The sequence below is a fragment of the Poecile atricapillus genome, chromosome Z (genome assembly GCF_030490865.1).
Source record: "Poecile atricapillus isolate bPoeAtr1 chromosome Z, bPoeAtr1.hap1, whole genome shotgun sequence".
Lineage (NCBI taxonomy): Eukaryota > Metazoa > Chordata > Aves > Passeriformes > Paridae > Poecile > Poecile atricapillus.
This window is the reverse complement of record NC_081289.1, coordinates 139,285,248-139,299,585: the sequence shown is the minus strand read 5'-3', so window position 1 is coordinate 139,299,585 and position 14,338 is coordinate 139,285,248. Positions and strand designations below refer to the sequence as shown.

At 40.1% G+C, this 14,338-nt stretch overlaps 1 protein-coding gene across 31 annotated transcripts in view; it reads left to right on the top strand.

The window, feature by feature from the left end:
• CELF4 (CUGBP Elav-like family member 4) overlaps positions 1-14,338 on the top strand; it is a 670,877-nt gene that overhangs the window by 235,417 nt on the left and 421,122 nt on the right. The gene's annotated exons all lie outside the window — the stretch shown is intronic.

Genomic DNA, 14,338 nt, shown 5'->3' with positions numbered 1-14,338 from the left:
GAGGGGAAGCAAAGACAGAGGGGAAGGAGTTGAGCCCAACTGCATGATCACAAACAATATTTTTGCCACTGAAGAAGTCACCACTATCCTGGTGAGAGACCAGCCATACTATTATCACACAGCAGTAAAAGGTCTGAGCTGAAGGTACATGTACACCCTGTGATGGTGACATGAAAGATTATGCACTGACTTCTTGGCTCATGACCTCGTGGCCAACCCTCAGAAGAAAGAAAATATGCAGTAATAAAACACTCTTCAATCTAAGGGAACAATCATTTCAAGAAAAAAAGGACCGGAAGTTGAAATTAGATAAATGGATTCTTTTCTTTTTTAAGCAGTGAGTATAATTGCCTATTGAAAAACAAGTGGTGTATTTTATAATACTTTTTCAAAAGAGTACAGAGATCTTTCAGAAGACAAATTTCAGCTTAAAAAGTCATTGCACTTAATAAAGAGCTAATAAGGAAAATCAGTGCCCAGTTATATGTAGAGGGTCAGACAAAAAGAGTGATGGAGGACTGTTGGCATGGGTGTTATGCCTGGCACTGATGGAGGCCTGGAATGACACCAGCTGGTCTGTGCTGCCATGTTTTAAGCAAATTTGGCAAGAGGCATCTGAAAAAATTCAGTTGTAGTTGAAGAATCTAGAGGTCCTCAGAAGCAAATGCATTTCTGAATGAACACATTTACTTTCTGGAAACATAACTTCACTGTTTTGGTCAGGGTCCTTTGGGAAGGGTGTGGGAAGAGCACCAGGCTTTATCAACAGACCAACATTTGTAAAACATATGTCCACACAAATTGGCAATTATAGCAGAGACATCCTATCTGAAGGCTTAAGTTACATTTGTGTCTCTGTTACATGGCTGTCTAAAAAGATTGATTTCTAGCTACAGCCAGTATTGAGGACTAACTCTAGGGTTCACTTTGCTTAAATAAATAAGTAAGTAAATAAATAAATAAATAAATAAATATTGCTTTCTACCTCTTGTGGCAGCTAACACTTCTTGGCTAGGCTTAGCTTTCCATTTCTGTATGTCATGGACCTGTACTCTGAATAATGTCAAATGCCTCTAAAATATACATCACAAAACTGTAGATCTGTTAAGATTTCTAATCTTTACTAGTGAGAATCAACTTTTCATTGCACACAGAGAAACCAATTCCCATCTCTTCTCCCTTCAGAAATTAGACTGTACAGTGGAAAGGCTCCAAGTCGCTGCTGTTTAATGGCAAATTGGCTTGGGGCATCAGCAGTACTAGTTCTAAAATCATTAAGTGAGCTGCCACCAATACATCTTTCACAGTCAAGCTGCAGATAAATGGATGGTGAGATTGCCAAAGATGGAATTCAAAGTTACTGATGAGTTCTATCCTCATCCTTTGATATTTTTGAACAATAATATTATTTAATATTATTTTCTTCAAGTGGAACTTATTCTTTTCCAGGTGGAAAATAAGGAATGTGTTGGGAGAAAGCAGAGGATAATTTTCCTCTCTAAAACAATCAACTTCTCTCCCTAGTCTCCTTTCTCCAAGACCAAGTTCCATTAGTAGTTTGCTTTGATAAGAAGGGGTAAGATTTGTAAAAGCTTCTGAGATCAGGAGAAAGGAGACCTGAAAGAAAGAACAATGATGCATGTTTTTGTCGAGGGGAGGGCAGCATGGCAGAGACATTTGTGGCTCCCACAGTATTGATCCAGAGACAAAGGTACCCCTCAGAATTCCCAGGTTACAAATGAACATGCCTTTCCCCATCCTCATACCCCATTAATTGAAATAAGCTCTCTCCTTGAATCACAGCTTTGCTTCTGTTTCAGGTCAGTAAAAAACATTGACTGAGGGTTGGGAAACAATTCCTTCCAGGGGAAGTGTGGCCTGCACGCACCTCAGCTGTGAGAAGGAGGAACAGATTTTTTTGAATGGGTGGCTCATGAATTGATGAGTCTCTGTATCTCTGGTGGCACGGCTGTTATGACATCCTCATGACAATGGCTGTAAGAGGCCTTTCATGCAAATTGTGAAATCACATTAAAAGGTGACTCCTTCCTGGAAGAGGTTGTTCCCTACAAGAGATGCAGCGGAATGAAAGGGAGAGATTCAGGGAAAGCATTGCTGTAGGTGCCTTTCCTGTTTTCCTATGGAGCTAAGCTAGGTTTTCTCCTTACTAAAGAGGCCAGAAAAGACATATAAAAACAATTACCTGTATTTCTAAGATATAATCAACTTTAGGATGGAATAAATGTTCTTTAATGGAAGCACAGATCACTATTTATTGATTAGAATGTTGCCTTATATGACTAGCTTAGAGGTTAGGCTTAAAATCTGAACACCTTAGATGAGACACTCTTCCCTGTCTTCTCTGAATCTTTTAAGCCAGGAAACCAACCTCCTCAGCTTGTTTAATACCCAGGAGGTTCATAGGAAGAGAGTCATTGGTGATTTTATGCGAAAAATAGCTGTACCTTCAGCATTTTGTTACTCAATAAGGGTATTTCATGGCCAAACATATGGGTGAAACTGTGCTATGCATGAGTCACAGGCATGGAAGATAAATATCTGAGACTGTCAACAGAGTGGTCATTTCATGTCCTTACAGATATTAACTCCCACCATAGTTAAAGTCATTGCCTGTATAGAAACACTGTTTATTGGCAGGAAGCACGTGGAAAATCTGAGTCATTTTACAGACTCCTGACATATGTAGGGACCATCAGGGATAGCAGTGTTATAATAGATGGTGCTCCTCCAGCACAAGACATTTTTTTTATGCCATGTACTGCATATCACAGGTTCTCAGCATCACCCAGAAATCTTTGATGGTGATTTGTGACTGGTTTTAAAGGTTTTCTTATTTGCCACAGTGAAAATTTGTCAGTGTTCTCTAAACTCCAGTATATTTCTGACCCAGACTGTTTCAAAGAGACCTCCAGATTCTCGGGAATATTATGTAAAACTGTTAGAAGGCTTTTTGCATAATCTTTTGTTATAAACCTTTGGTTTTTTAATATTTACTCCACATGGATTTATTCTGTTTTATTTTATTGTTAATGGTTAGAATCAAAGATATTAAGGTCTTTTTCAGCCTAAATGATTCTATGATTGTATTTTAATACTACTCTTATGATTAATTGCAAAAGGACATTATTAGAGTGCAGATTCACCCCTTTCTTCCTAAGTCAATTCTACCAATGTCAGGGAAACAAGTGATTATTCTTTTACAAGAAGATAAAATGATGATGAATGTAATATAAGGAATAATTGAATTAGTGTCATAACAGCAGCATAGACTTCAATTAGAAAAAAATATTTCCATCGTGATAAAGTTCTGGCCATAAATTTCAGAAATCATACATTTTTGTAGCCTTATATTTCTTTGCTCAGGAAATGTCTGTCACTGAGAACCTGAGGATGACTGTAGAAATGAAAAGTTTCTCTTCATAGAAGAGCAAAAGGAGCGGGAAAAAAAATGTCTGTCCTGTAAATGAGATACCATTTTCAGGAATCAAGTTAAAAGGTAAAAGACACTTTGCTCCCAAGCATAGACTGCTAAGTCAAGGTGTTTCTTTTAACATGACAAAGAGCAAAAAGTGATTCTATAGATCTGTCTTACCTGTAAAACATTTTCTCCCATTTTTCAAAAAGGAGGAAGAGGACAAAGATTGACAAAATTTGAAGGGACCAGGTAGTATAACATCTGAATGTGTTTAGACCATTGCTTAAAAATGGAAAAAAATGATGGGTGTGGATTTGTTCTGAAGGTTGTCAGTATCAGGAAGTACATTTTGAGCAAGGTCGTCATTATTTTATTGTTTTATCCGAGAAGTATGAAGGGGAATGAGATTTACTCATGGCAACATGGTGTTCTACATAAAACCAAAATCTCAAAGAGTTTGGTAAAAAGTGGACTAAGATGAAGAAAACAAGTATGATGTCCAATGGAGTTTTCAATTTTTTTTTCAAGTCTGTGTGTGCACATATATGTGCATTTTGGGACCAGATGGTCCCAGCAGCAAATTACAGTGTTAGTCATTCATGGAAAAATAATTGTAGTGAAAGATGGATGACTTGAGTGAGAAGAAAAACAGGAAAAAAGCAAGACAACATTTCCATACTATTGATGTTTCATTTTCTTGCACATGCTAAAGCACATTTACAAACAGGAGAATAGCTTAAGTTTCTTCAGGGAGCAGCCAAGTCCACAGCTATAGGGTTGGGTTAGAGTATTTAATAAAATTACTTTAAAAATTGTTCTGTTCATCTCCCATATTCCTTTCTCAATTTCTTTCATTAAAGAAATTAAAAAAAAAAAATCTATTTGTGATGTTTCAGTCCTGTTTCATCACAGCTGTAATTATTGATATAGCACTGTCACTTTCAGGGGGCAGACATGCAGCTGACGCTCTGGGTAGTTACTGAGGGCAGACCAAGCAGGACTGTACCCCCTTTTTATCATGGTATTGCCACCACACAAACACACCATACAGCCCTGGCATTGCTAGCAATAAGTGTCGCTAGTGCCTGTTATTAGTGTTTATTATCATAACTGCTCATTGTATTGCCCATTATGTTAATGAATTAGAACAACAGACCTAAATGTTTGTTGTTGTATAAAGCTCATTAGTCTCTGAGAGGAACTCAATGCAACACGAAGGTTGAGGAGCTGGGTTGCAGGAATATTACCAATTAAGTCCTATATGAACATGCAATTAGGTAGGATGACATGCTTGATTTACGTTGCTTTATGGCTAAGCTGGATAAACAGCGTATCGCTGAAGACGAGAAACCTGCTCTCCCTTTGCTCATCCCCACCCTGCTGGAACCTATTTTAATGTTTCCAGTGGGAGCTCAGCACACAAGAACGGCTGGGCAAGGTTATTGGTGCCATCCTGAAGCACATTTAACTCTCTCTGCTGAGCTAAAAGGATGGGGGCAGAGTGTGTTTCTGTTGTGGTACTTGTTAGTTTAGCTGCTCGCCCCTTTCTCACTGATGTTTGGTCTTCATGGGGTGTTTTTCCTCAGTACCTCAAGCCTGCAGTGACTGTCAGATTATAAATGGCTTTATCCCACATCATACTTCTTCAAATAGATCACTGGACTTAATTTAGATTTCTCCATCAGCCCTTGCCTTTCCCGAGAGCACACACAAGTATTTATTATGCAGTACATAATGCAGCATACACCACTGCACATCGCACACACATACATTGTACATCAACATGCACCATCGGGTGTGATTCTTGGGAGGCATCACTCTTCCTTAACTTTTTCTTCCCTAAGTATGTATTTGCGTCATTATACACATTTATCACAACTGAGGGGAGATGCAGCTGAAAGGCACTTTCAGAAGTTGTCACCTCCAGCTTCTCAGCCATAAATTGTTACCTCCCAGTTGAGACTTGGTAACTGATCATATGAGTGCTCCTAATTGTTTCAGAGCAAGGTGAAACTTCAATAATGAATTAAACTATGGAATCAGCAACCATTAAATAGCGACATGTTGATTTATTTTTTTTTTTTTTTTTTTAATCAGTGTAAGGAATTTTATTTCCAAAATTAGAGGTTACATGTACCGGTAGAAGCCCAACAGGAGCCAGGAGGCTGCTAGTGAAAGACACAGGCAGCTGATCAGCAGTATCTTGTTCTGTGTGAGGCACCTGTCTCTCACAAATGTGTCTTTCAAAAAGCCACGTCTCCCCAGTCTTCTGGCTTATTCTGTGCTGTCTTTGGCACCAGCACAATCAGTTGTTGACCTCTGTTTTCAATGACGCTGGCTTGGCACTGAAATCAAGCCGTAGAGACAGTGAGGTACAACTGAGAGACATTTTATGATGCTGTGTCTTACTTCCCGAAATGCTGCACACGGACACTCTAAATCGTGGAGCTGCACAGAGAGTTTGCATCACTTTTTCTAACTGTTCTGAGCAAATCTGGTGTGGCTGCACACTAGGACATTTGTTGTGTGGGTATCTAGTGACTCAGAAATCAAGTTTACTCTTGGTGTTATATTAACCAGAACAATATAAATGCTAGAAGTCAGCTTTGGTAAGAGAGTAAGGAACTGCACACCTTTTTGCCCCTTACTGTTCCTATGTCTGCAGTACTAGTGCACCATTTGCTGTTTCAGCTCTCTGGCAGGCTTTTGCGTCCTATCTTTTTGTTAATACTAGGATAGAGGAGTAAAAGCCCTACCCTGTTCTAAACTGTTGATGAATCTTACATCTTTCTCATAGTCTTTTCCCCTATTCAGCATGTAAAAATATAAAACTTTCACCATTGCATTGCTTTAGAGTTTAAAATTCTGTCATTTCTGATGAAAAAATACTTAATAACAAAAAGCTTGGAGTCATCAATGGGGAAATGAGTCTGCTTTAGAAACCAAGGTAGCAATCAGCTTGGAATTGAAGTGAATGCTTAAAAGGAAACCTGAGAGGCACGAAATGTCAGTTTTGAATGGAAAGGAGAAGCAGCTGTTAAGGAGAAACCAGGAAGATCAGAAATATGATTCATTGGGCACATGCACCCAAACAAACAAATGAATTCCCACACAAAAACCAAAAACCGCCCCTAAAGGGAGAAGAGAGGAAGGGACCTGCAGTTAGAGGAAGAGCTGAAAGGAAACAGTGACAGGTATCTCTGATGTGTTCAGAAAGCCTCTTTCAGGATCTTTCATGGTTCTAGACTGGAGGCAGAGGAGGTGGACCTGACAGGCGACAGCTGTACATCTCTACAGCCTTCATTTGACACCAAAAGTACTTCTCTAAGGATTTCTAAAGAAGATTTTGCTGCTGTCCACCTTTTTCTTTCCTAAATATCCTACTTGCATGGTACTTTTCTGATGAAAGGTTTGAGATCATTAGTTTTGGAGACTGGTGTTTGAAACAGGCTGCATTTCTCCAGACACATTCAGGTTATCTCAGCCTCATCCTGAAGGACCTATCTTTTATGCTGTGATTATCTAGTTGTCTTCTCTCCCACAGTCCTCCTGAAGCTTTAGCAAGAGTGCAAAGTGATGTGCATTGTTAGGAGCAGAGGCAGCTCCAGAGCTCTCCATTAGAACCTTCCTGCCCACTTGACTCCAGTCAGGCTGCCTCGATATTCTTGTAGACTCTGCTAGTCACTTTAATCTGGATTCAAACAAGTGATTCTTGATTGCAAGTTTCCTAACAAGTGTGAAATATCCCAAGGTCCCTTGCACTTTCCTTCATTTTACAAAGGATCTTTCTCATGCAAGGCAGAAATAGAAACACTGTTCTCTGGTACTTCACGCAAAGCAGTGAAGAAAGGTGAGAGGAATGGCTGTTAGTAGAAATGAAAAAGGAAATTTTTTTTTTTTAATTTTATTTTCCATCTCCACGGAGTGTTTGCTGGAAGGACTGTTCCAATCTGCTCCTGTAGCTGTTAGATCAAGTGTCCTATTCCATCTGCCTGCAGTGGTTTTCCTTGATTGAATGGACTGAAGGTGAGAAGCCTCTAATGTGGGCTGATGAAAGTGGAGCTGGCACTCCACAGCAATGGGATAAAGGTGGCAGGTCTGATTTTTCAAATTTGTCTGAGAACATCATTCCACTTTGTCTCACTTCTAACCTTCATCAAAGATGGGGGAAAGGCAAAAAGGAAGGGGTAAGATTCTTAAGGGCTAATTCTGAATAGTGATCCCAAGCATAAACTCTATGTAATTTTACTGTCAGGCATTTTAAAAATCAGAATTTGTCTTCTACATTGTCACTGTGCAGATAGAGGAAGATTTTAAAAAATCAAATTAAAAATATTAATTTTCCCGCACTCCTGGTGCTTTTGAAAGACAACACTGTCTGTGTAAAGGGGTGGGAATTTACCATCATCTCTCTTTTTTGGGCATCATTCATGGGAGCTTACTGAAAAGCTTTTTGAACCAGCCTTTTGTGGAGAGTAAATTTCTGCCATCTTTCCTTAGAGTTTGTTAGTTACTTGATGCTTCTGCAATTTTTTTTCATGCTAACGAACAACAAAGGTCTCTTTTTTCATGCTAATGAACAATCCTAAACCAATAGCTGTTCCATGTCCCTGCTGAGGGAGCTGCCCCCAGTTGTAGAAGACAACAGCTCTGAAGAAGACATGACTAAACGCCATCTGAAATGGAGACAACCTGTCTGCAAAGTCTGGTTAATTATCATAGTAGGAACAGTATATTCACTGTCCCGTGCTTCCTAAAAATTTAATGAGGAAAGAGGAGTGAATGAAAAAGAATTCCAAAAGACTCCCAAATATTAAAACTGACGCTGCAGATTTTGAAATCTAGCATTTACAGTTTTTTGGAGATCAGGTTCATTTATCTAGAGATTGATCCTAGAGGGACTTGTGATTTTTAAGTTCTCAACTTATCTAGCTTTAGAAGATTACTTGAATAACTTCTACTGGTTTCATAATAACCAAAGTTTGTTAAAGGTGGGGAGGGGTTATTTTCCAGAGGGAATACAACCACCAAATATTTAAATTGTTGATTTTTCTACACTGACTAGAGTGGTAGCTCAAGACGGTCACACTCTAAGCTTATTTAAATACATGGAAGGACCTGGGCCACTGTGTCCCATCAAATCACTCTTGAACCTAGATGGATTTTACCCTGATTGTTATTCAGAACCAATTTCCAAATCGCAAACTTCATGGCAAGGCACAAGTTGTAATTTTTGAGCTGAGCTGAGCAGTAGGAGGATCTTCTGTGGTACCCACCAGTGAGGTGAGAACACCTTTTAGTCATGGCACAAATACGCTGGTGGTGAAGAGCAGCTTAGAAAGGAAAGGTCGTCCTCTTCAAAACCAAGCTAACAGCGAACAAACTCACAGGCTTAATGCATACCGATTAAAAGGAAATCAGGATGGGTAATTAACTCCTCTCTCAAGTGTTTGTACAATTCACTTTCCCTCTGCTGCATTTCCTGAGCACTCCTGGTGCTAAGCTCTGAAGACGTTGAATAATGACTTAGACCACTGAGTTAAAAGTTTATTTTCTTAAAAGATCTGTTCTCTCATTCAATCCATTTCACACATTGCCCTACACCAAGCAGAACAATAAAATGAACTATAATCATAAATCCACGGGTGTTTTGAGGTAGCCCATTCATAGTTTCTCAGACTAACAATATGAGTCAGCCTGCAGCACCAGGGGAGACGTTAAATTTACGTTGTTAAATTTTCTCTTTTACCTCTATGGTTTCTCTGAATCCTCCATTCTCTATTTAATACAGACTGCTAATCTGTTTTCTGTTTATTTTTCAAACACAGGCCTTCTGCCTCCTACACCATTCAGCATCCCGCCCACCTCCCCTCCCCCTCTGACTTTCCCAGAGCAAACAGCGCATTGAGATCGAACCAGATTGACAGGTGTGTGACAGATGGATGGACAGAAAACTGGATCGGTCCAAACTCCTTGGCACTTGAAAAATTGACAACACAACCAAAGCAGCGTAACGGGGAGAGATAGATTGGCAAATGGAATAAATGGTCCCCGGAAAGTTTGTGATTAATCTTTGCCCTGTCAAGTAATGGCCTGATAATGCAGGAATTTAATGGGAACGACTTCTGCTAGTTCAGAGGCATCCATTAGTGTGGAGTAAAGCAGGAGACAGTAGCAGGCAATGTTCTTTTTCATAGCCTTTGCAAATGAAGAGGAGATTATTAAAATTGTACCATCTGCACCCCAGCTCCACTCTCCTAAATGACAAGTCCACACCTTTCTACTCTTCTGTTCATAAGGGGTGACCCTTGTGGGTTTGCAGGTCCCTTCCTGGAAATATTCCATCTTATTTGATCTGTTACATGCTTCTTCTCTCAAGAATGAACTCCAAGACACCTAATGAAATTGGCACTGGAAGAGAAATATTGTGTTAACTAAAAGGTGTATACTTCTCAGGAAGTGATGTCTCTCAGTCCTGTCTTGAAAAAAGTCGGGTTTCCTATCTTCATACACCATCTGGCTCTGCCTCAATTTCCCTAAATATAAAAAGGCTGTTCCCCAGCAATAGGGCACTGTGGAGGATTCTACTAGGCAAGTCAGGAAGGAAAATTCTGTGTCTTAACAAATGCTTGTGCTGTCTCCAGTGTAAATTGTGCCTCGCATGCTATGGGTGTTGGTTAGCAGCATGCTAGCTTAAGGGTAGGTCTGATTAAGGTGAGAACACATCTATTCTAGTATTCTGTTTATAAAAACAGTTTAGTGACTGGGGACATAACACAAGAGTAGGCAATAACATTTCCACTGAAATTTATGTTGTAAAGACATCCTGTTTTGAAGTCATTTGGCTCAGCAGATACTAATTGGTATCTGTTTGGTTTGTCTTTTTGAACTTTTCTGAACTTTGTTTGTTGCCTCAGCATCTACTGCAACAAGTGCTTTAATTCTGTACCACTTCAGGGGAAAAAAAAATAGCTTTTACTTTCGATGTGCTTGTCTTCTCACTTCATTAGCTTCAAGTATTCAGAGCAGGTGGTAGCACTTTTGTCTTTAGCCCTTCAATTCCAGCCAGGGGCTTATTGCACAAGATGTCAAGAGGGGACGGAAGGAGCTGTTGGGCGAAGGATCCCTAGAAAAGAGCAGGCAGATGTGTGGCGTCAGTGGGGTGGTGTTTACTCTCCAAGAAGCCTGAGATACCCCAGGCCTAACTGATATGAATAACTGAGTCACCTTCACATTGGCAAGGAGGGGACTGGCTGGGGAGTGAGAGGGGAGCCCAAGTGCTCAGTCACATCAGTGCAGCTGTAGCACTGGGGGAGGGAGGATGCAGGGGGGCGGAAGAAGCTCATTATGACTGATAAATAGAGGGCTCCTGTTGTCAGCAATGTCATTGTGTTCACCTTTTTTTTTACAGTCCCCTCTTTCCAGCTGTGTAATTAATTAATGGATTGGAAGTGCTTAGTTTCCAGTAATCTACAGGTTGACCTTGCACCTTCCCCTGTCTGTCTGTGAGTGTTGTCAGTAGGTCCAGCTTTCACCAAAGACACCTCCCGCTCTAACCATCTCTGCATCAGCCCCCATAGTAGCAATAGTTGATCCTGTACCTTCCTCCCCATGCTATTTTCATAATTCTGAGGAAAAGAAAGCAACAACCTTCTTTTTTGCTGGCATTTTCACATTGACTTTGCACTAGGATAAATGTTGGCACAAGGTGCAGGTCCTCATGAGCTGAAGGCTAGGATTAAGATCACAGACATTTTACTTCTTGGAAGGAGGGATGATCAGATTTCAGACTGCCCAAAATAAAGCTTGAAATCCAAACTAGATTTTCTGTTTCTTCTGCAGCCAGTGATGAGAAAGGTGCCTCTGCTCTCACACCCAATGCAGGTAATTGTCTCAGAATAGGATAAATCTCTTCCAAGAGAGATGTTTTCCTTATTTATGCCAGAAGGACTATAGAGGTTAAAGTACATCTTTTGTGTCCAAGGTAACTAAAATTAGACAAGAAGTGTTTCATCCTCATTATGTCTGCCCTGTACTTATAAAAGAGATGAGTAAATCCATTTCTTCACCTCTTGTTTGTATCTTTAAGCATATGTGTAAAGTAAAGGCGTACAATATTACAACAGTTTACCAGAAAATAACATTTGTTAATGGGGACAGAAGAACTTGTACCAACAGGGACCTGCTGGCTTCAGTCCATAACAGAACTCTTGCTTTTTCAAAGTGTGAATAAAATATCATGAGCTTTACAATCAACACCATGAATGAAAGTCTGGGTAAATACACTTGGTGACCTCGCTGGCAAATCTGCCCGACAATTTCGCAAAACAGACTCAGGCTATTGATCAAGTTGGCTGGAAGGGATCTTTTCACCTCAGGGTCTCTGGACTACATTTGACTTAGGGCAGTCAAGAGCAAAAGGGGCTGTTATCAAATGTTAGGAGCAAGCTGAAGGTCTCAACCTAGTCTCTGGAGAAATAAGTCCAGGGTATAGAGATCTCAATCAATTTAAGTTATACTAGGGGTGACTGACTAGGTTCACATCACAAGACCAGTCCTCTCTTGGTTTTAGGCCTGAATGCATAAGAACACAGTTATTTAATCTTTTAGTTTGACATAAGATTGGAAGAAGGTCTGAAAGACCATTAGAGGATCTGCCAGTCTATTGCTTCACTGTTTCAGTTTCTCTGTAAAAGCAATTTTTTTTTTAAACTAAACATATCCCAACACTGACAGTCTAAAACTTTCAGCTACCTTAATACAGTATAATAACTAATTCAAGACTCAATTCCCCAGCCTCACCTTTTCCAAGAAGAAATACACCCTACATAGGAGTGTTACCTAAGCAAGTTGCAGGAATGTGCCCATAAGTGCCGGGTCAACCACTTTATTACTCTAGTGTACAGCTCTTACGATTACTCATAGGCTTTGTCATATATTTATTCACCTAAGCAAAAGCCCACCTTTCCTAAGAGCTTTACTGACGCAGACCAAAGCTCCACCTTGTCCAGCAGCTTCTTCTGCAGTAATGACTGTAAGTACATGTTCAAATAAAGGTGTAAGAGGAAGGCAAAAACATTTTTTTAATTAGTTTCAGCACCCTTGCTGCAATTTCAGTCTCAGGTATTCTCTGAGGTGAGCCATTTGCAGTTAGGATCATTGGCTAGATTTTACTTTCTTGAATTCTCCATAGCTTTTGGATTTATTAAGGTGTTTAATACCTGTATCTAGGAGCAAGCTGATTCATTAGTCTGTGTACTATATAATCAACTCCCTTTCTAGATTATAAGCATGCTACATGCTAATTCTGCTACAACAGAATTCCAGATATTATATTTTTATGGAAAGTCTTCCCTCTCTCCTTTCTTCTCTTCCTTAGAGTGATGGTCTTGCCTTGCCTTCCCTTCCCTTCCTGCACCTTCCTGCACCTTCCCCCTTCCCTTCCCCCTTCCCTCTCCCCTCAATGTGTGAACTACAGGAAAATCAGGGTCAGAAGAAGACCAGGCCACAGAAAACACCAATCAGCCCACAGGAGAGAACAGTCAGAACTCCAAAACCAGTTTTTGAGAGCAATTGTATTATGGTGCTGCCTTCTTTGCTGCTAAGGGATTTGGGGGGAAAGCATCTGTCAGTGGGTTCTGTTGTACAATTTCCATTCTCTCTGTTTTCTGCATCTGAGTTAGATGGTGTTTGTACTTCTCCTCTTGAAATGTACATCAGCATTTCAAATGAAACTTTGGACCACCACCGTGGCAGCATTTTAAAAGGATACAGCACGAGATTCCTCTGTCTCCTCTCCTCCGCTGGAGAGCAAAGGCAAACCAGAAGAGGGATATTAATGTGCAAATTAGCGCAACCTGACTGGCTCCAGATTGCTACTTAGAATTTGCATATTAATAAATGTTTTTGTGACAGCATTTAGCAGATCAAGAAGGGCAGAGATTAAAAAAAGTCAACAAGATTTTTAAGCTTTTCCTTTATATTCCCTTCTCCTCACACTTGCAGCCTCCTGTATATATCTATATCTCCTTATACCATATCCATATGTGCTTAGGTTGCATATCTATAGGTCAATTCATGTAAATCTGCCCAGCTCTTGACAGATGTGAGATTTGCAGAACTGCCCTGCGTGAAGTTGGAGAAGCAGTTCTGTGCTGGAAGGAGAGCAGGCAGCTTTGCCTCTGTGTGTATTTGAATGAGTGTGTTTTATACACACACACACACACACACACACAGAGTTAGAAAGATAGATGTAGGAACTGGACAGTCTCCCTCCCCCACCCCTCTTTCAAATCTTTTTCCAACAGGCGCTTTTATCCCATTCAGCTGAATAAATTGGGACTCTTGAAACTGTGATCTTGACAGATGTGAGCTTTTTTTCTGAGCTGCATTGGAAAAAGATAGATAGTGAAAACCTCCAGGGCATTTGGGCTTAGTGGAGCCAGTGAAAAGGGTTATTTCCAAGCGTGCTGAATAATGCATCCCTCTGAATTCCTTAGTTCTCTCTTTCTGTCCTCCTTTCTGTCTTTCACTCTCTCTTCCTTTAAATGCTTTGTGGATGAAATGTTGAATGCCCTCCCAGAGTTCTTCCACCACCACAGGAAAGTTTCGATCAAAATCTTACCAAGCAATGGACTTTTAAAGTGTCTCATGTGAGTAGTCTGTGGGGGTCAGAAAAAGAGGGGGAGAAAACGAACAGATACATAAACAGAGCAAGTTACATATACATAACTGGTGCATTAAAGATATATTTCCCCATTTCAGCTAATTAGTTGTCACATCTTAAGCAGAGAAACTGGCTGATAGCCAGACTACATTTTTTTCAGAAATCTCTGTGTCAAGAACATATGTTCAAAGAGACTCTCACCCCTATTAGATTTGTCTCCCTGCCTTATTTTTGTT